This window comes from Phocoena sinus, chromosome X (genome assembly GCF_008692025.1).
Source record: "Phocoena sinus isolate mPhoSin1 chromosome X, mPhoSin1.pri, whole genome shotgun sequence".
NCBI lineage: Eukaryota > Metazoa > Chordata > Mammalia > Artiodactyla > Phocoenidae > Phocoena > Phocoena sinus.
Window position 1 is genome coordinate 63,465,082 of NC_045784.1, and position 20,401 is coordinate 63,485,482.

Consider the following 20,401-nt stretch of genomic DNA (forward strand, 5'->3'; position numbering starts at 1 on the left):
CTTAAATTGGAAGGTTAGGTTACTGGCTTGAAATCTTTCTTCTTTTATAATATAGGTATTTTCAGTTACAAATTTTTCTCTAATTATTGCTTTCATTGAATTCCTTTAGTTTTGTTACGTTGTGTATTCATTTTCACTCATCTCAAAGTATCTTCTAATTTCCTTTCTGATTTCTTCTTTGGTCCATTGGTTATTTGGGAATGTGTTGTTTAGAACCCACATAGTTGTGGATTTCCAAATTTTCTGTTGTTAATTTCTAATTTCATACCATTGTGGTTGAAGAACATACATTGTATGATTTCAGTTCCTTAAAAATCACTGAGATTTATTTTATGCCCTACTTTGTGATCTTGGAGAATGTTCCATGTGCACTTGAGAAGAAGGGTTTTTCTACCATTGTTGAGTAGAGTTCTGTTGTTCTGTAGATATCTGTTATGTCTAGTTGATTTACACTGTTGTTCAAGTCTTCTATTTCCTTGTTGATATTCTGCCTAATTGTTCTATCCATTTTTGAAAGTGTAGTATTGAAAACCCCAAATATTATCATTAAATTGTCCATTTTTTCCTTCATTTTTGTCACTGGTTTCTTCATGTATTTTGTAGCTCTCTTGTTAAGTGTATATAGGTTTATAATACCTTCCTGATGTATTGACCTGTTTATCATTATAGAATGTCCCTCTTTATCCTAGTAGCAGTTTTTTTGTTTGTTTTAAAGCCACTCCAGGTTTCTTATGGTTGCTGTTTGCATGATATGGCTTTTTCTGTCCTTTATCTTCAACCTATTTGCATCCTTGAATCTATTGTGTCTACTGTAGACAGTATATAGTAGGTTCTTGTTTTATTTTTATCAACCTGACAATCTCCTTTGATTGGATTGTTTAATCTACTTGCATTTAATGTTAAGTTTGATATAGTTGGATTCACTTCTGCCATTTTACTTTTTGTTTTCTATATGCCCCATGTCTTTTCTTGTTCCTCTTTCTGCTTTACTTCTTTACCTATTTTGTATTATGTAAATATTTTCTAGTGTAATATTTAAATTCCTTTAACATTTTATGCACTGTATTTTTGACTCATTTTCTCAGTGTTTGCTTTGGGGCTTATACATCTGAAATTATGGAAAGCTATTTTATATTTATATTAACTTAATTCCAGTGAGATACACAAATGATAGTCTTATGCAACTCAGCTCTCTTTTCTCTTTTTGTGTCCTATTATTGTTATACATATTGCATCTGTGTATTTTATAAAAAACAACAATATTTTGTTATAACTTGTATCATATAATTTTATGTCTTTTAAAAAGCTGAGGATAGACTAAACTGTATATTGATACTTTCTTATATTAACTTTTTTATTTATCATTTCTTGTTCTCTTCATTTGTTCCTCTGGATTTGAGTTACAATCTGGTATCATTTAACTACTCAAATGAAACTCTGTCCTTAATCACCTGCCTTACATTGTTATTGCCAAATATATTTCTATATAGAATCATCAATACAATTATATAACAATTATTTTATTCAGTTGCTGTTTAAATCAGTTAAGAGAAGAACGGAGTGGAAATATTTACACTCTCTTTTGGAATTGCTAACATAATTACTTTTACTGCACTCTTTTTTTTAATGTGAATTTGAATTGTGTCTGTGTTTATGTGTTTTGTTAGTTTCCTATTGCTGCTGTAACAAATTACCACAAATTTAGTGACTTAAAACAATGCAAATTTGTTCTCATATTTCTGGAGATCAGAATTCTAAAATCAAGGTTCAGGGGGCTCTGTTCCTTCTGGAATTCAGGAGAGAATCCTTTATTTTATCTTCTAAAGGCTGCTTGTATCCTTGATTCTTTACTTCTTCCTCATATTACTGCAGCTTCTTGCTTCCACTGTCACATTTCTTATTATGTTTGACTTTCTTGACTTCCTTTTACAAGGACTCTTGTGATTATATCTGGCTTACCCATATATTCCTGAATAATCTCCCCATCTCAAGATCATTAACTTAATCACACAAAGTATCTTACCATGTAAGGTAACATATTAACAGATTCTGGGAATTAGGACATGGACATATTTGGGGAGCCCATTATTCAGCCTATCACACTTGCTCTCTCAGCTTGAAGAATTTCCTTTATTATTTCTTATAAGGAGGGTCTGTTGTCAGTGAATTCTCTCAGTCTTTGTTTTCTAGGACTGTCTTTATTTCACCTTCACTTCTAAGAGATAGTTTTGAGAGATAAACATTACTGTTTGATGGGTTTTTTTCTTTCAGCACTTTGAGTATGTCATCCCACTGCCTCCTGGCCTCCATTGTTTCTGATTACTAGAGAGTTATGAATGTTACTGGGGTTACACATTGTACATGACAAGTTGTTTTTCTCTGGCTCTGTTCAAAATTTTCTCTTTGTTTTAGGATTTTGACATTTCTCTATGATGTGTCTGGATATATATTACTTTGTGTTTATCCTACTTAGGATGATGAATATAGAGTATCCTATATATTAATTTTTGATCTATCAGCTAAACAAAACCAAACTAATTTTCTGTTAATTGCAGGAATACTCAGTGCATTTGTTTATTTAAGTAAACTTTACATAACATAAATGTCACCATTTTTACCATTTTAAAGTCAACAAATCAGTGGTTTTTAGAACATTTACATTGTTGTAGAATTATCACCACAGTCTAATTTCAGAGCATTTTCATCACTGCCCCCCCAAAATACCTCATACTCATTAAGGAGTCACTACCTATTTCCCCTTCCCCCCAGTCTCTGACAACCATTAATCTACTTTGTCTTTATTAATTTGACCTATTCTGAACATTTCATATATAAATGAAATCATATATGGACTTTTGTGTCTGGCTTCTTTCACTCACCATAAAGTATATGAGGTTCATCTTTGTTGTACCATATATCAGTATTTCATTCCTTTTATGGGTGAATAATATTCCACTGTATGGATTTACATTTTGTTTATCCATTCATTAGTGGATGGACATATGGATTGTTTTCAATTTTTGCTAATGTGAATAGTGCTACTATGAACATATGTCTACAACTATTTCTTTGAACACCAGTTTTCAATTCTGGGTACATACAAAGGAGTGGAATTGCTGAGTCATATGACCATGCTATGTTTAACTTTTTGAGGGACAGCTAAAAGGTTTTCCAGAAGACCTACAGTATTTAACATACATACCAGCAATATATGAGTGTATCAGTTCTTCCATATCCTTGTCAACACTTGCTTTCTTCTGTTTTCTTTATTATAGCCATCCTACTGTGTGTGAAGTAGCATCTCATTGTGGTTTCGATTTGCATTTCCCTAATGACTAATGATGTGGAACATGTTTTCATGTGCTTATTTGCCATTTGTATATCTTCTTTAGAGAAATGTTTATTCAATTCCTTTGCTCACTTTTTAATTGGGTTGGTTGTCTTTTATTTTCTGAGTTGTAAGTGTTTATTATATATACCAAATACTAAACCCTTGTCAAATGTAGGGTTTGCAAATATTTCCACTCATTCTATAGGTCTTATTTTTTCTTGACAGCATCCTTTGATACAAAAACATTCTTTTTTCTTTTTTTACTGTTTATTTTTTATTTTTATATATTTTTAAAGATTACACTCCATTTACAATTATTACAAAATATTGACTATATTCCCTGTGTTGTACAATACATCATTGTAGCCTATCTTACCCCCAATAGTTTGTACCTCCCAATCCTCCACCCCTATATTGCCCCTCCCCCCCCACTGGTGACCACTGGTTTGTTCTCTATATCTGTGAGTCTGCTTCTTTTTTTGTTGTATTCACTAGTTTGTTGTATTTTTTTAGGTTCCACATATAAGTGATATCATACAGTATTTGTCTGTCTCTAATTTATTTCACTTAACATAATGCCCTCCAAGTCTATCCATGTTGCTGCAAATGGGGAATCTTTCATCTTTTATGGCTGAGTAGTATTCCATTGCATATATATACCACATCTTCTTTATCCATTCATCTGTTGATGGACACTTGGGTTGCTTCTATATCTTGGCAATTATAAATTCTGCTGCTATGAATATTGGGGTGCATGTATCTTTTTGAATTAGTGTTTTTGTTTTTTTCAGATATATACCCAGGAGTGGGTATATCATTTGATATATGATATATCATATGGTAGATCTATTTTTAGTTTTTTGAGAAACTGTAGTGGCTGCACCAATTTACATTCCCAACCAACAGTGTACAAGGGTTCCCTTTTTTCCACATCCTCACCAACTTCTATTATTTGGATATACAAACATTCTTAATTTTGCTGAACTCCAATTTATCTGTTTTTCTTTTGTTGCTTGTCCTTTTGGTGTCAGATCTAAGAATCCACTGCCAAATCCAAGTTCATTAAGATTTACCTGGATATCTTCTTCTAAATTTTGTTATACTTTTAGCTCTTTTATTTAAGTCTTTGGTCCATTTTGAGTTAATTTTGAATAGGGTGTGAAGTAAGAGTCCAGTTCCATCATTTTCAAGGGTATATCCAGTTATCCCAACACCATTTGTTGATGGTTCGATGGTTTAATGGTCTTGGCACCCTGTCAAAACTCAATTGACCACAGATGCATGGGTTTGTTTCTGGATTCTCAATTCTATTCCATTGATCTACATGTCTATTCTTATGCCTATATCACCGCGATTTATTACTGAGCTTTGTAGTAAGTTTTAAAATCAAGAATTATGGGTACTTTAACTACATTCTATTTCAGCATTCTGTTGACTGTTTGGGGTCCCTGACAATTCCATATGAATTTTAGGATCAGCTTGTCCTTTTTTGTAAAAATGACAGTAGAGATTTTTATAAAGATTGCATTGAATCTGTAGATAACTTTGGGAAGTAGTACTATCTACAATGTTAACTCTTACAATCCATAATCATTGGATGTCCTTCCATTTATTTAGACCTTATTTAATTTCTTTCATGGTTATGTAGTATCCAATTTACAAGTCTTGCATCTCCTTGATTAAATTTATTCCTAAATATTGCATTCTTTTTCATGCTATTATTAACGGACGAATTTCCTCAATTCAGTTTTAGATTAATCATTTCTAGTGTATAGAAATACAACTGAGTTTTATATGTAGATCTTGTATCCTGCAACATTGCTGAATGTGTTTATAATCTGAAATAATTTTTGTGGATTTTTAAAACTTTTCTCTGTATAAGAATATGTCATCTGTTGTACCCCAATGTTCATTGAAGCACTATTTACAATAGACAAGATATGGAAGCAACCTAAATGTCCATTGACAGAGGAGTGAATAAAGAAGATGTGGTACATATATATAATGGAATATTACTCAGCCATAAAAAAGAATGAAATAATGTCATTTGCAGCAACATGGATGGACCTAGAAATTGTCATGCTGAGTGAAGTAAGTCAGACAGAGAAACACAAATATATGATATCGCTTATATGTGGAATTTAAAAAACGGTAAAAAAGAACTTATTTACAAAACGGAAATAGAGTCACAGATGTAGAAGACAAATTTATGGTTACCGGGGGGGTGGGGGGGAAGAGGGGGAGGGATACATTGGGAGATTGGGATCGACAAATACACACTACTATATGTAAAATAGATAACTAATCAGGACTTATTGTATAGCACAGGGAACTCTTCTCAGTACTCTGTAATGACCTATACTGGAAAAGAATCTAAAAAAGAGTGGATATACATGTGTGTATAACTGATTCACTTTGCTGTACACCAGAAACTAACACAACACATTAAATGAACTATACTACAATAAAAATTCAAAAAATTAAAATGCAAAAACAGAATATGTCAACTGTGAATAAAGATAGTTTTACATTCTCCTTTTCAAATCTGGATGTTTTTATTTCTTTTTTGGCTAATTTCTCTGGCTATATCTTATAGAACAATATTGAATAGAAGTGGTAAAAATGAACATCCTCATCTAATGGAATTAGGCTGTTAGTCTTTCACCATTGAGTGTGTTAGCTGTGGTAGATGTAGTTTATCAGGTTGTGTAAGTTCCCTTCTGTTAAATTATGTAGTCCCCAAATTCATATCTCATAACCCTAACCCCCCAGTACATCAGAATGGGACTATATTTGATGACAAGGCCTTTAAAGAGGTAGACAAGTTAAAATGAGACCATTAGAGTGGATCTTAATCCAATCTGACTGGTGTCCTTATAAGAAGAGGAAATTTGTACACACAGACACACCAGGGTTGTGCGTGCACACGACCATATGTAGATACAGTGAGAAGTTCAACCATCTACAAGCCAAGGAAAGGGCACATATCAAAAAAAAAAAAAAAAAACCTGCCGACATTTTAAATTGGGACTTCTAGCCCCCAGAACTGTGAGAATATAAATTTCTGTTCTTTAAGCCACTCAGTCTGTGACATTTTGTTGTAACAGCCCTGGCAAACTAATATACCTTCTATTCTTTGTTTATTAAGTGACTGTTATCATGAAAGTGTGTTGAATATAGTGAAATGCTGTTTCTGCATCAATAGAGATGGGTTTTTCCCTTCATTCTATCTATGTGGTATATTACACATTGATTTTTGTATATTGAGCCACCTTGCATTCCTAGGATAAATTCTACTTGTTCATGGTGAATAATTCTTTCAACATACTGTTAGATTCCATTTACTGGAATTGCATTGAAGATTTTTGCATCTATATTCATAAAGGGTATTGGTCTATAGTTTTCTTGCGATACCATTGTTTAGCTTTGGTATCAGATAAATACCGGCTTCATAGAACAAGTTAGTGTTCCAATCCCTTCTGTTATTTGAAATCGAGAAGAATTGAGGTTAATTCTTTACTAAACAATTGATAAGCCAATATTGATTTGTGTTTTTTGATTTCTTACATTAGAGTTTTGTAGTTTTTCTCATAAGATTTTGTTAGATTTATACCTAAGTATTTCACTTTGTTGTTGCTAATGTAAATGACATTGTACTTATAGTTTAAAATTCCAGTTGTTCATAGCTGGTCTATAAGAAAGGAACTGACAGTTGTATATTAACCTTCTATCTGAAACCTTCCTGTGATGGCTTATTAGTTCCGGAAGATATTTTGTTGATTCTTTGACATTTTTCTACACAAAGAGTCGTATAATATTGGGGTAATTTTTTATTACCTTCTTCCAAACTGTATATGTTTATTTCCTTTTCTTCTCTTTCTAGCTAGGGATTCCAGTATGATTTTGAGTAGGAGTGGTGAAGGTAGAAATCCTCACAGGTCTAATATTTATTATTTCTTTTATTCTGCTTATATTGAATTTAATTTGTTCTTATTTTTCTAGTTTCCTGAAGTGGAAGATTAGATTATTTATTTTAGCTATTTCTTCTTTTCTAATGAAGAAATAGCTAAAATTAATTCTTCTTTTCTAATTCAATTTTCCCTCTAAACACTACTTTTTCTGCATCTTGGAAATTTCAATGAGTTGTATTTTCATTTTCATGTAATTTAAAACATACATTTTTGTGGTAAAAACACTTAACATGAGATCTAACCTGTTAAATTTTTAAGTATGCAATACATTATTGTTAACAAGTGCAATCTAGAGATAGCAGGTCTCTAGAAATTATTTATCTTGCATAAATGGAGTTTTATATGTTTTGAAGAGCAATTCTGTTTCTTCCCCTTTGCCCCTGCATCTATCATTTTACTCACTCTTTCTGAGTTTGAATATTTTAGAGACCTCGTTTAAGTGGAATGATGCAGTATTTGTCCTTTTGTGACTGGTGTATTTCATTTAGAATATCCTCCAGTTTCATCCATGCTGTTGAATATGACAGGATTTTCTTCCATTGTAAGAAAGAATAACATGCTGTTGTATGTATATATTATATTTTCCTTATCCATTCATCTGTCAATAGGCATTTAGGTTGTTTCCATATCTTGGCTATTGCAAATAATGCTGCGATAAACATGGGAGTGAATATATCTCCTGCAGATCCTGATTTAAATTCTGTTGGATATATACCCAGAAGTGAGATTGCTGGGTCATATGGTAATTCTATTTTTAATTTTTCAAGAAAACCCCATACTGTTTTCTGTAGAAGTTGCACCATTTTACATTCCCACCAACCACATACAATGGTTCCACTTTCTACACATCATGACAAACTTATCTTTTGCTTTTAAAAAACATAATAACCATTCTAAGGGATATGAAGTGGTAGCTCATTCTGATTTTGATCTAAAAACATATCATACTCATCCTAACAGATGTGAGGTGACATTTCATTGTGGTTTTGAACTTCCCTGATAATTAGAGACGCCAAGCACATTTTCATATACCTGTTTGACATTTGTATGTCTTCTTTGGACATGTTTCAATTGCTTTGCCCCTATTTTAATCAGGTTGTTTGTTTTTATGCTATTGAGTTGTAGGAGTTCCCTATATATTTTGGCTATTAACCCATTATCAGACATATGGTTTGCAAATATTTTCTCGTACCCTGTTCGTTTTTTCCTTGCACATTTTGAATATTGAGTGAATAATGTTGTTATGTGAATAATATTGTTATGAACATGGTTTTACAAATATCTTTTCGAGTCCCTGGTTTCAATTCTGGGTATATATCCAGAGGTGGAATTGCTGGATCATATTATACAACAATTTTTTTTTGAGGAACTGCCTTACTATTTCCCACAGTGGCTGCATAATTGTACATTCCCTTCATTAATGCACAAGTGTTCCTGTTGCTCCACATCCTTGTCAAAGCTTGTTATTTACTTTTGTTAAAAAAAAAGTCATCATGAGGGAGAGGACTGGGGTTGGCTACGTGAACACAGCCTGCAGGGGGTTAGTGCACCATGGCAAGCCCGGAGGGAGTCTGGGGAAAAGTCTGGACCTGCCGAAGAGGCAAGAGACTTTTTCTTCCCTCTTTGTTTCCTGGTGCGCGAGGAGAAGGGATTAAGAGCGCTGCTTAAAGGAGCTCCAGAGACGGGCGCGAACCACGGCAAACAGCGCGGACCCCAGAGACGGGCATGAGACGCTAAGGCTGCTGCTGCCGCCACCAAGAAGCCTGTGTGCGAGCACAGGTCAATATCCACACCTCTCTTCCGGGGACCCTGTGCAGCCCGCCACTGCCAGGGTCCCAGGATCCAGGGACAACTTCCCCGGGAGAACGCACGGCTCGCCTCAGGCTGGTGCAACGTCCCACCGGCCTCTGCTGCCGCAGGATCGCCCCGCATCCGCACCCTACCCTCCCCCCGGCCTGAGTGAGCCAGAGTCCCCGAAGCAGCTGCTCCTTTAACCCTGTCCGGTCTGAGCGAAGAACAGACGCCCTCCGGCGACCTACACGCAGAGGCAGGGCCAAATCCAAAGCTGAGTCCCAGGAGCTGTGCGAACAAGGAAGAGAAAGGGAACTCTCTCCCAGCAGCCTCAGAAGCAGCGGATTAAAGCTCCACAATCAACTACATGCACCCTGCATCTGTGGAATACATGAATAGACAACGAATCATCCCAAATTGAGGAGGTGGAATTTGAGAGCAAGATTTATTATTTTTTCCCCTTTTCCTCTTTGTGTGTATGTGTACGCTTCTGTGTGAGATTTTCTCCATTTAGCTTTGCTTTCACCATTTGTCCTAGGGTTCTATCCGTCCGGTTTTTTTTTGTTTTTTTTTCTTAATAATTATTTTTTGTTTTAATAACTCTAGTTATTTTATCTTACTTTATTTTATTTTATCCTCTTTCTTTCTTTCTTCCTTCCTTCCTTCCTTCTTTCATACCTTTCATTCTTTCTTTCTTTCTTTCTTTCTTTCTTTTTCTTTCTTTCAAATTTTTCTCCCTTTTATTCTGAGCCATGTAGATGAAAGGCTCTTGGTGCTGCAGCCAGGAGTCAAGGCTGTGCCTCTGAGGTGGGAGAGCCAAATTCAGGACACTGGTCCACAAGAGACCTCCCAGCTCCACGTAATATCAAACGGTGAAAATCTCCCAGAGATCTCCAACTCAACACCAGCACCCAGCTTCACTCAATGACCAGCAAGCTACACTGCTGGACAACGTATGCCAAACAACTAGCAAGACAGGAACACAACCCCACCCATTAGAAGAGAGGCTGCCTAAAATCATAATAAGTCCACAGACACCCCAAAACACATCACCAGACGTGGAACTACCCACCAGAAAGACAAAATCCAGACTCATCTACCAGAACACAGGCACTAGTCGCCTCCACCAGGAAGCCTACACAACCCACTGAACCAACTTTAGTCACTGGGAACAGACACCAAAAAAAATGGAAACTACGAACCTGCAGCCTTCAAAAAGGAGACCACAAACACAGTAAGATAAGCAAAATGAGAAGACAGAAAAACACACAGCAGATGAAGGGGAAAGATAAAAACACAACAAACCTAACAAATGAACAGGAAATAGGCAATCTACCTGAAAAAGAATTCAGAATAATGATAGTAAAGATGATCCAAAATCTTGGAAATAGAATAGACAAAATGCAAGAAACATTTAGCAAGGACCTAGAAGAACTAAAGATGAAACAAGCAATGATGAACAACACATTAAATGAAATGAAAAAGACTCTAGATGGGATCAATAGCAGAATAACTGAGGCAGAAGAACAGATAAGTGACCTGGAAGATAAAATAGTGGAAATAGCTACTGCAGAGCAGAATAAAGAAAAAAGAATGAAAAGAACTGAGGACAGTCTCAGAGACCTCCGGGACAACATTAAACGCACCAACATTCGAATTATAGGGGTTCCAGAAGAAGAAGAGAAAAAGAAAGGGACTGAGAAAATATTTGAAGAGATTATAGTTGAAAACTTACCTAATATGGGAAAAGAAATAGTTAATCAAGTCCAGGAAGCACAGAGAGTCCCATACAGGATAAATACAAGGAGAAACACGCCAAGACACATATTAATCACACTGTCAAAAATTAAATACAAAGAAACAAATTAAAAGCAGCAAGGTAAAAACAACAAATAACACGTAAGGGAATCCCCATAAGGTTAACAGCTGAACTTTCAGCAGAAACTCTGCAAGACAGAAGGCAGTGGCAGGACATATTTAAAGTGATGAAGGAGAAAAACCTACAACCAAGATTACTCAACCCAGCAAGGGTCTCATTCAGATTTGATGGAGAAATTAAAACCTTTACAGACAAAAGCTGAGAGAGTTCAGCACCACCAAACCAGCTTTACAACAAACGCTAAAGGAAATTCTCTAGGCAAGAAACACAAGAGGAGGAAAAGACGTGCAATAACAAGCACAAAACAATTAAGAAAATGGGAATAGGAACAGACATATCGATAATTACCTTAAATGTAAATGGATTAAATGCTCCCACCAAAAGACTGGCTGAATGGATACAAGAACAAGACCCATATATATGCTGTCTACAAGAGACACACTTCAGACCTAGAGACACATAGAGACTGAAAGTGAGGGGATGGAAAAAGATATTTCATGCAAAGGGAAACCAAAAGAAAGCTGGAGTAACAATTCTCATATCAGACAAAATAGACTTTAAAATAAAGACTATTAGAAGAGACAAAGAAGGACACTACATAATGATCAAGGGATCGATCCAAGAAGAAGATATAACCATTGTAAGTACTTATGCACCCAACACAGGAGCACGTCAATACATAAGGCAAATACTAACAGCCATAAAAGGGGAAATCGACAGCAACACATTCATAGTAAGGGACTTTAACAACCCACTTTCACCAATGGACAGATCATCCAAAATGAAAATAAATAAGGAAACACAAGCTTTAAATGATGCACTAAACAAGATGGACTTAATATTTACAGGACATTACATCCAAAAACCACAGAATATATATTTTTCTGAAGTGCTCATGGAACATTCTCCACAATAGAACGTATCTTAGGTCACAAATCAAGCCTTAGTAAATTTAACAAAATTGAAATTGTATCAAGTATCTTTTCTGACCACAACGCTATGAGACTAGATATCAATTACAGGAGAGTATTTGTAAAAAATACAAACACATGGAGTCTAAACAATATACTACTTAATAACGAAGTGATCACTGAAGAAATCAAAGAGGAAATTAAAACAATACCTGGAAACAAATAACACTGGAGGAACGATGACCCAAAACCTATGGGATGCAACAAAAGCAGTTCTAAGAGGGAAGTTTATAGCAATACAATCCCACCTTAATAAACAGGAAACATCTTAAATAAACAACCTAACCTTGCACCTAAATCAATTAGAGAAAGAAGAACAAAAAAAGACCCCCAAAGATAGCAGAAGGAAAGAAATCATAAAAATCAGATCAGAAATAAATGAAAAAGAAATGAAGGAAATGATAGCAAAGATCAATAAAACTAAAGGCTGGTTCTTTGAGAAGATAAACAAAATTGATAAACCATTAGCCAGACTCATCAAGAAAAAAAGGCAGAAGACTCAAATCAACAGAATAAAAAAGAAAAAGAAGAAGTAACAAGTGACACTGCATAAATACACAAGATCATGAGAGATTACTACAAGGAGCTCTATGCCAATAAAATGGACAACCTGGAAGAAATGGAGAAATTCTTAGAAATGCACAGCCTGCCAAGACTGAACCAGGAAGAAAGAGGAAATATGAACAAACCAATCACAAGCACTGAAATTGAAACCGTGATTAAAAATCTTCCAACAAACAAAAGCTCAGGATCACATGGCTTCACAGGGGAATTCTATCAAACATTTAGAGAAGAGCTAACACCTATCCTTCTCAAACACTTCCAAAATATAGCAGAGGGAGGAACACTCCCAAACTCATTCTACGAGGGCACCATCACTCTGATACCAAAACCAGACAAGGATGTCACAAAGAAAGAAAACTACAGGCCAATATCATGGATGAACATAGATGCAAAAATCCTCAACAGGGCTTCCCTGGTGGCGCAGTGATTGAGAGTCCGCCTGCCGATGCAGGGGACACGGGTTCGTGCCCCGGTCTGGGAAGATCCCACATGCCGCGGAGTGGCTGGGCCCATGAGCCATGGCCGCTGAGCCTGCACGTCTGGAGCCTGTGCTCCGCAGTGGGAGAGACCACAGCAGTGAGAGGCCTGCGTACTGCAAAAAAAAAAAAAAAAAAAAAAAAAATCCTCAACAAAATACTAGCAAACAGAATCCAACAGCACATTGAAAGGATCATACACCACGATCAAGTGAGGTTTATTCCAGGAATGCAAGGATTCTTCAATATACACAAATCAATCAACGTGATATGCCATATTAACAAATTGAAGGAGAAAAACCATATGATCATCTCAGTAGATGCAGAGAAAGCTTTCAACAAAATTCAACACACATTTATGGTAAAAACTCTGCAGAAAGTAGGCATACAGGCAAATTTCGTCAACATAATAAAGGCCATATATGACAAGCCCACAGCAAACATCATCCTCAATGGTGAAAAACTGAAAGCATTTCCACTAAGATCAGGAACAAGACAAGGTTGCCCACTCTCACCACTCTTATTCAACATAGTTTTGGAAGTTTTAGCCACAGTAATCAGAGAAGAAAAGGAAATAAAAGGAATCCAAATCAGAAAAGAAGAAATAAAGCTGTCACTGCTTGCAGATAACATGATACTATACATAGAGAATCCTAAAGATGCTACCAGAAAACTACTAGAGCTAATCAATGAATTTGGTAAAGTAGCAGGATACAAAATTAATGCACAGAAATCTCTGGCATTCCTATATACTAATGATGAAAAATCTGAAAATGAAATCAAGAAAACACTCCCATTTACCACTGCAACAAAAAGAATAAAATATCTAGGAATAAATCTACCTAAGGAGACAAAAGACCTGTAATCAAAAAATTATAAGACACTGATGAAAGTAATTAAAGATGATACAAGTAGATGGATAGATATACCATGTTCTTGGATTGGAAGAATCAATGTTGTGAAAATGACTCTACTACCCAAAGCAATCTAGAGATTCAATGCAATCCCTGTCAAACTACCACTGGCATTTTTCACAGAACTAGAACAAAAAAATTCACAATTTGTCTGGAAACACAAAAGACTCTGAATAGCCAAAGCAATCTTGAGAATGAAAAACGGAACTGGAGGAATCAGGCTCCCTGACTTCAGAGTATACTACAAAGCTACAGTAATCAAGACAGTATGGTACTGGCACAAAAACAGAAAGATAGATCAATGGAACAGGATAGAAAGACCAGAGATAAACCCACACACATATGGTCACCTTATCTTTGATAAAGGAGGCAGGAATGTACAGTGGACACAGGACAGCCTCTTCAATAAGTGATGCTGAGAAAACTGGACTGTAAATGTATGAGATTAGGTCACTCCCTAACACCATACACAAAAGTAAGCTCAAAATGGATTAAAGACCTAAATGTAAGGCCAGAAACTATCAAGCTCTTAGAGGAAAACATAGGCAGAGCACTCTATGCCATAAATCACAGCAAGATTCTTTTTGACCCACCTCCCAGAGAAATGGAAATAAAAACAAAAATAAACACATGGGACCTAATATAACTTCAAAGCTTTTGCACAGCAAAGAGAACCATAAACAAGACCAAAAGACAACCCTCAGAATGGGAGAAAATGTTTTCAAATGAAGCAACTGACAAAGGATTAATCTCCAAAATGTACAAGCAGCTCATGTAGCTCAATAACTAAAAAAAACCAACCCAATCCAAAAATGGGCAGAAGACCTAAATAGACATTTCTCCAAAGAAGAGATACAGACTGCCAACAAACACATGAAAGAATGCTCAACATCATTAATCATTAGAGAAATCAAATCAAAACTACAACGAGATATCATCTCACACCAGTCAGGATGGCCATCATTAAAAAACCTAGAAACAATAAATGCTGGAGAGGGTGTGGAGAAAGGGGAACACTCTTGCACTGCTGGTGGGAATGTTAATTGGTACAGTCAGTATGGAGAACAGTATGGAGGTTCCTTAAAAAGCTACAAATAGAACTACCATATGACCCAGCAATCCCACTACTGGGCGTATACCCTGAGAAAACCATAATTCAAAAAGAGTCATGTACGAAAATGTTCATTGCAGCTCTATTTACAATAGCCCAGAGATGGAAACAACCTAAGTGTCCATCATTGGATGAGTGGATAAAGAAGATATGGCACATATATACAATGGAATATTACTCAGCCATAAAAAGAAATGAAATTGAGCTATTTGTAATGAAGTGGATGGGCCTAGAGTCTGTCATACAGAGTGAAGTAAGTCAGAAAGAGAAAGACAAATACCATATGCTAACACATATATATGGAATTTAAGAGAAAAAAATGTCACGAAGAACCTAGGGGTAATACAGGAATAGAGACACAGACCACTAGAGAATGGACTTGAGGATATGGGGAGGGGGAAGGTTAAGCTGTGACAAAGTGAGAGAGTGGCATGGACATATATACACTACCAAATTAAAATAGATAGCTAGTGGGAAGCAGCTGCATAGGATAACGATATCAGCTCGGTGTTTTGTGATCACCTAGAGGGGTGGGATGGGAAGGGTGGGAGGGAGGGAGACGCAAGAGGGGAGAGATATGGGAACATATGTATATGTATAACTGATTCACTTTGTTATAAAGCAGAAAATAGCACACGGCTGTAAAGCAATTATACTCCAATGAAGTTGTAAAAAAAAAAAACATGTCATCATAATGGAAGAGAAGTGGTATTTCATTGTGGTTTTATTACTTTTCCCTAATAATTAGTGATGTTGAGTATCTTTTCATTGGCTTAATGGACATTTGTATATCTTCCTAGGACAATTGTCTATTTAATCTCTTTCTTCTTTTTTTGGGGGGGGTGGGGGGGTGGGGGCGTACTCGGGCCTCTCACCGTTGTGGCCTGTCCCGTTGCAGAGCACAGGCTCCAGATGCGCAGGCTCAGCGGCTATGGCTCACGGGTCCAGCCACTCCGCGGCATGTGGGATCTTCTCAGACCGGGGCAGGAACCCGTGTCCCCTGCATCGGCAGGCGGACTGTCAACCACTGTGCCACCGGGGAAGCCCTCTTCAATTTTTAATTGGGTTTTTTCTGTTTGTTGTTGAGTTGTGGAAATTCTTTATATATTCTTAATATTAACCCCTACTAAGCTATTTGATCTGCATACATTTTTCTCCCACTTCACTGGTCGCCTCTTTACTCTGTTGTTAGTGTCCTTTAATGCACAAAAGCTTTTTCAAATTTTAATGTAGTGTAATTTATCCATTTTCCTTTTGTTGCCTATGCTTTTGATGTCATACCCAAGAAATCATTTTCAAATCCAGTATCATGACAATTTCCCCCTATATTTTCTTTTTTTAAAATTTTATTTATGTTTTTGGTTGCGTTGGGTCTTTGTTGCTGTGCATGGGCTTTTTTCTGGTTGTGGAGAGTGCGGCTACTCTTCATTGTGGTGCATGAGCTTCTCATTGCGGTGGCTTCTCTTGTTGCAGAGCACGGGCTGTAGACCCACAGGATTCAGTTTGTGGTGCAAGGGCTTATTTGCTCCACAGCATGTGGGATCTTCCTGGACCAGGGATCAAACCTGTGTCCCCTGCATTGGCAGGCAGATTCTTAACCACTACACCACCAGGGAAGTCCCCTCCCCCTATATTTTCTCCTGAAAATTTCATAATTTTAGCTCTTACATTTAGGTCTTTGATCCATCTTAAGTTAATTTTCATATGTGGTGTGAGGATCCAATTTTATCCTTTTGCATGTGGATACCCAGCTTTCCCAACACCATTTGTTGGGAAAATGTCCTTCCTCCATTGAATGAACTTGACACCTTTTTGAAAAATCATTTGGTCATATATGCAATGCTTTATTTCTGGACTCCCAATTCTATTCCATTGGTTTGTATATCTGTCTTTATGTCATTATCACACTTTTAAAAAAAAAAACAACTTTATTGGAGTATAATTGCTTTACAATGTTGTATTAGTTTCTGCTGTATAACAAAGTGAATCAGCTATATGCGTACATATATCCCCATATCCCTCCCTCTTGCGTCTCCCTCCCCCCCCCATCCCACCCCTCTAGGTGGTCTCAAAGCAGTGAGCTGTTCTCCCCTTGAGATGTAGCTGCTTCCCACTAGCTATCTATTTTACATTTGGTAGTGTATATATGTCAATGCTACTCTCTCACTTAGTCCCAGCTTACCTTTCCTACTCCCTGGGTCCTCAAGTCCATTCAAGCCTCTTAGGGAAAGGAAGGCATTTAAAAGCAACTATGTATACACTTCCCAATTTCAAAACTTACCACACTCTTTTGATTAGTGTAGTTTTATAGTAAACTTTGAAATTGGGAAGTCTATACATAGTTGCTTTTAAATGCCTTCCTTTCCCTAAGAAGCTTACCCCCGTTTCTATTGTGCCTTAGCTGTTCTGTATTCCTCAATCAATAATCTCTTGCATGGGCATTCTGGTGAGGAGCAGAGCGGTGGCGGGCGCAGCTAGTCGGTGAGGTGTGGAGCAGGGATGCAGCTCATTTTCCCACACACACACCCTTCCCCCTCAGGTGCAAGCCCCTCCCCTCTGCCTGCCTGGGCCACCAGACCAAACTATCCCTTATGGCGTGAGCAGGGGGTGGCTCCTGGCGCCCACCAGCAGAACCCCCACCATGGGCAACCAGAGGTCCAAGGCTCCCTGGGGCGACGTGACCACCTAGGAAGCAGCAAGCACTTCCCCCGCTAAGGTCAATGGACGGGAGAACGGCCACGTGAAAAACAATGGAGACTTATCCCCCAGAGGTGGAGGAGGGTCGCTCCCCTGCCGTGAACAGAACAGAGGAAGCCGGGGCCAATGGCAATGCCATCGAGCCGGCACCCCCTAGCCAGGACTCTGAGGTCAAGGGGGAGCTTCCCCCCGCCCCCCCACCCCCCGCCAAGGAGACCCCCAAGAAGAAGAAGAAATTCTCTTTCAAGAAGCCTTCCAAATTGAGTGGCCTGTCCTTCAAGATAAATCGCAAGGAGGGGGCTGGGGGTGATCCATCTGCCTCCTCACCCACAGAGGAAGGGCAGGAGCAGGGGGCGGTCGGTGCCTGCAGCGAGGAAGGCACTGCCCAGGGAGGGAAGGCTGCCGCCACCCCTGAGAGCCAGGAGCCCCAGGCCAAAGGGGCAGAGGCTAGTGCTTCCTCCAAGGGAGGAGGAGACACAGAAGAGGCAGGGCCCCAGGCGCAGAGCCATCCACTCCCTTCGGGCCAGAGAGTGGCCCTACACCAGCCAGCGAGCAGAATGAGTATCTGGGTGGGGGCAGGTGGGTGATCTCTAAGCTGCAAAAACTGTGCTGTCCTTGTGAGGTCACTGCCTGGACCTGGTGCCCTGGCTGCCTTCCTGCGCCCAGAAAGGAAGGGGCTGTTGCCCCACTAACCACGTTCCCTCTCCTCCTCTCTCTATGTGGATTCTCCCATCATCCATCTGGTCTTCCTCTTAAGGCCAGTTGAAGATGGTCCCTTGCAGTTTCCCAAGTTAGGTTAGTGATGGGAAATGCTCCTGCCCCTGGCCCTACCCATTCCCTATCCCCACCCATGCATAAGGCAGTTGCTGGTTTTCTTCCCCAATTCTTTTCCAAGTAGGCTTTGTTTACTCCCCAAATCCCAGAGCCACATGTGGGGGTGCCTACACTCCCAAACCCTGAGTGTCCAGCCTTCCTCTGTTGAGTTTTTAGTCTCTTGTGCTGTGCCTAGTGGCACCTAGGCTGGAGAGGACACTGCCCCTGTCTAGGTTTTTATAAATGTATTACTCAAGTTCAGACCTCCAGCTTGTGAATCAACTGTATCTCTTTTTTACTTGGTAATCAAGTATTAAGCTTTGGGGTTGGGGGGAGTTCTGTAATGTGAAACAACTTCTTATTGTCTTTTTTCCCCTCCCATTGTTGTAAATAACTTTTAATGGCCAAACCTCAGATTTGTACTTTTTTTTCTAACTGCTAAAACCATTCTCTTCCAGCTGGTTTTACTGTAATATTTGGGAAAGGAATAAATGGTCCTTTAAAAAAAACCTCTTTCATAATAGCTGATACTATGGTGGTAATCATTTTGCATTTATAAATGTATCAAATCAACACGTTGTACACCTTAAACTTACACAATGTTATGTGTCAATTATATCTCAATAAAGCTGGGAAAAAATCCCCACAAAATAATGTTTTGCATGCAGGCATCTGGTGGATTTTCATTAGCCATGCTCTCAGCTTCCCAAGGCTACCCTTAGCCTGAGATCCAAGCTATTTTCGGTCCTTTGAACTCTGAGTTAAGCATTGTAGATTTCATTCCCTTACACAGTGCACAGACAGTTTAGAACAGAGCAAATTCAGTCGAACTTTCTCTACTTCACTAAAATTAACAAGGGATAAGACTACTGCTTCTCCCATCTGTGCTATGCTGTGCAAGGCAGGGATGGAGCAAGGACAAGTAAAGATTCCACAAAATTCCCTGCCATTTTAAATGTGGCTTTTGTTGTTAAAATTTTTTATACAATTTTTAAAGGTTGCTTTCCATTTACAGTTATTGCAAAATATTGGTGGTATTCCCTGTGTTATACAATACATCATTGTAACCTATCTTAAACCCAATAATTTGTACTTCCCACTCCCCAAACCCTATATTGCCCCTCCCCCTCCCCTCTGATAACCACGGTTTGTTCTCTATATCTGTGAGTATGCTTCTTTTTTTGTTATATTCACAAGTTTGTTTTATTTTTTAGATTCTACATATAAGTGATATCATACAGTATTTGTATTTCTCTGTCCGACTTATTTCATTTAGAATAATGCCCTCCAAGTCCATCCATGTTGCTGCAACTGGCAAAATTTCATTCTTTTTTATGACCGAGTAGTATTCCACTGTGTGTGTGTGTGTGTGTGTGTGTGTGTGTGTGTGTGTGTGTGTATACACCACATCTTCTTTTTCCATTCATCTGTTGATGGACATTTAGGTTGCTTCCATATCTTGGCAATTGTAAATAATGTTGCTATGAATATTGAGATGCATGTATCTTTTCCAATCAGTGTTTTTGTTTTTTTCAAATATACACCCAGGAGTGGAATTGCTGGGTCATGTGGTAAATCTATTTTTAGATTTTTTGAGAAACCTCCATACTATTTCGATAGTAGCTGCACAAATTTAAATTCCCACAAACAGTGTATGAGGGTTCTCTTTTCTCCACATCCTCACCAACATTCTTTATTGGGTTTTTTTTGGGTTTTTTTTGTTTTTTGCTGTACGCGGGCCTCTCACTGTTGTGGCCTCTCCCCTTGCGGAGCACAGGCTCCAGACGCCCAGGCTCAGAGGCCATGGCTCACGGGCCCAGCCGCTCCATGGCATATGGTATCTTCCCAGACTGGGGCACGAACCTGTGTCCCCTGCATCGGCA

The 20,401-nt window shown here is 38.0% G+C and overlaps 1 pseudogene; it reads left to right on the top strand.

Annotated features, from left to right (window-relative positions):
- Positions 1-17,649: 17,649 nt before the first annotated feature.
- LOC116747111 lies at positions 17,650-18,471 on the top strand (annotated as a pseudogene).
- Positions 18,472-20,401: the final 1,930 nt, after the last annotated feature.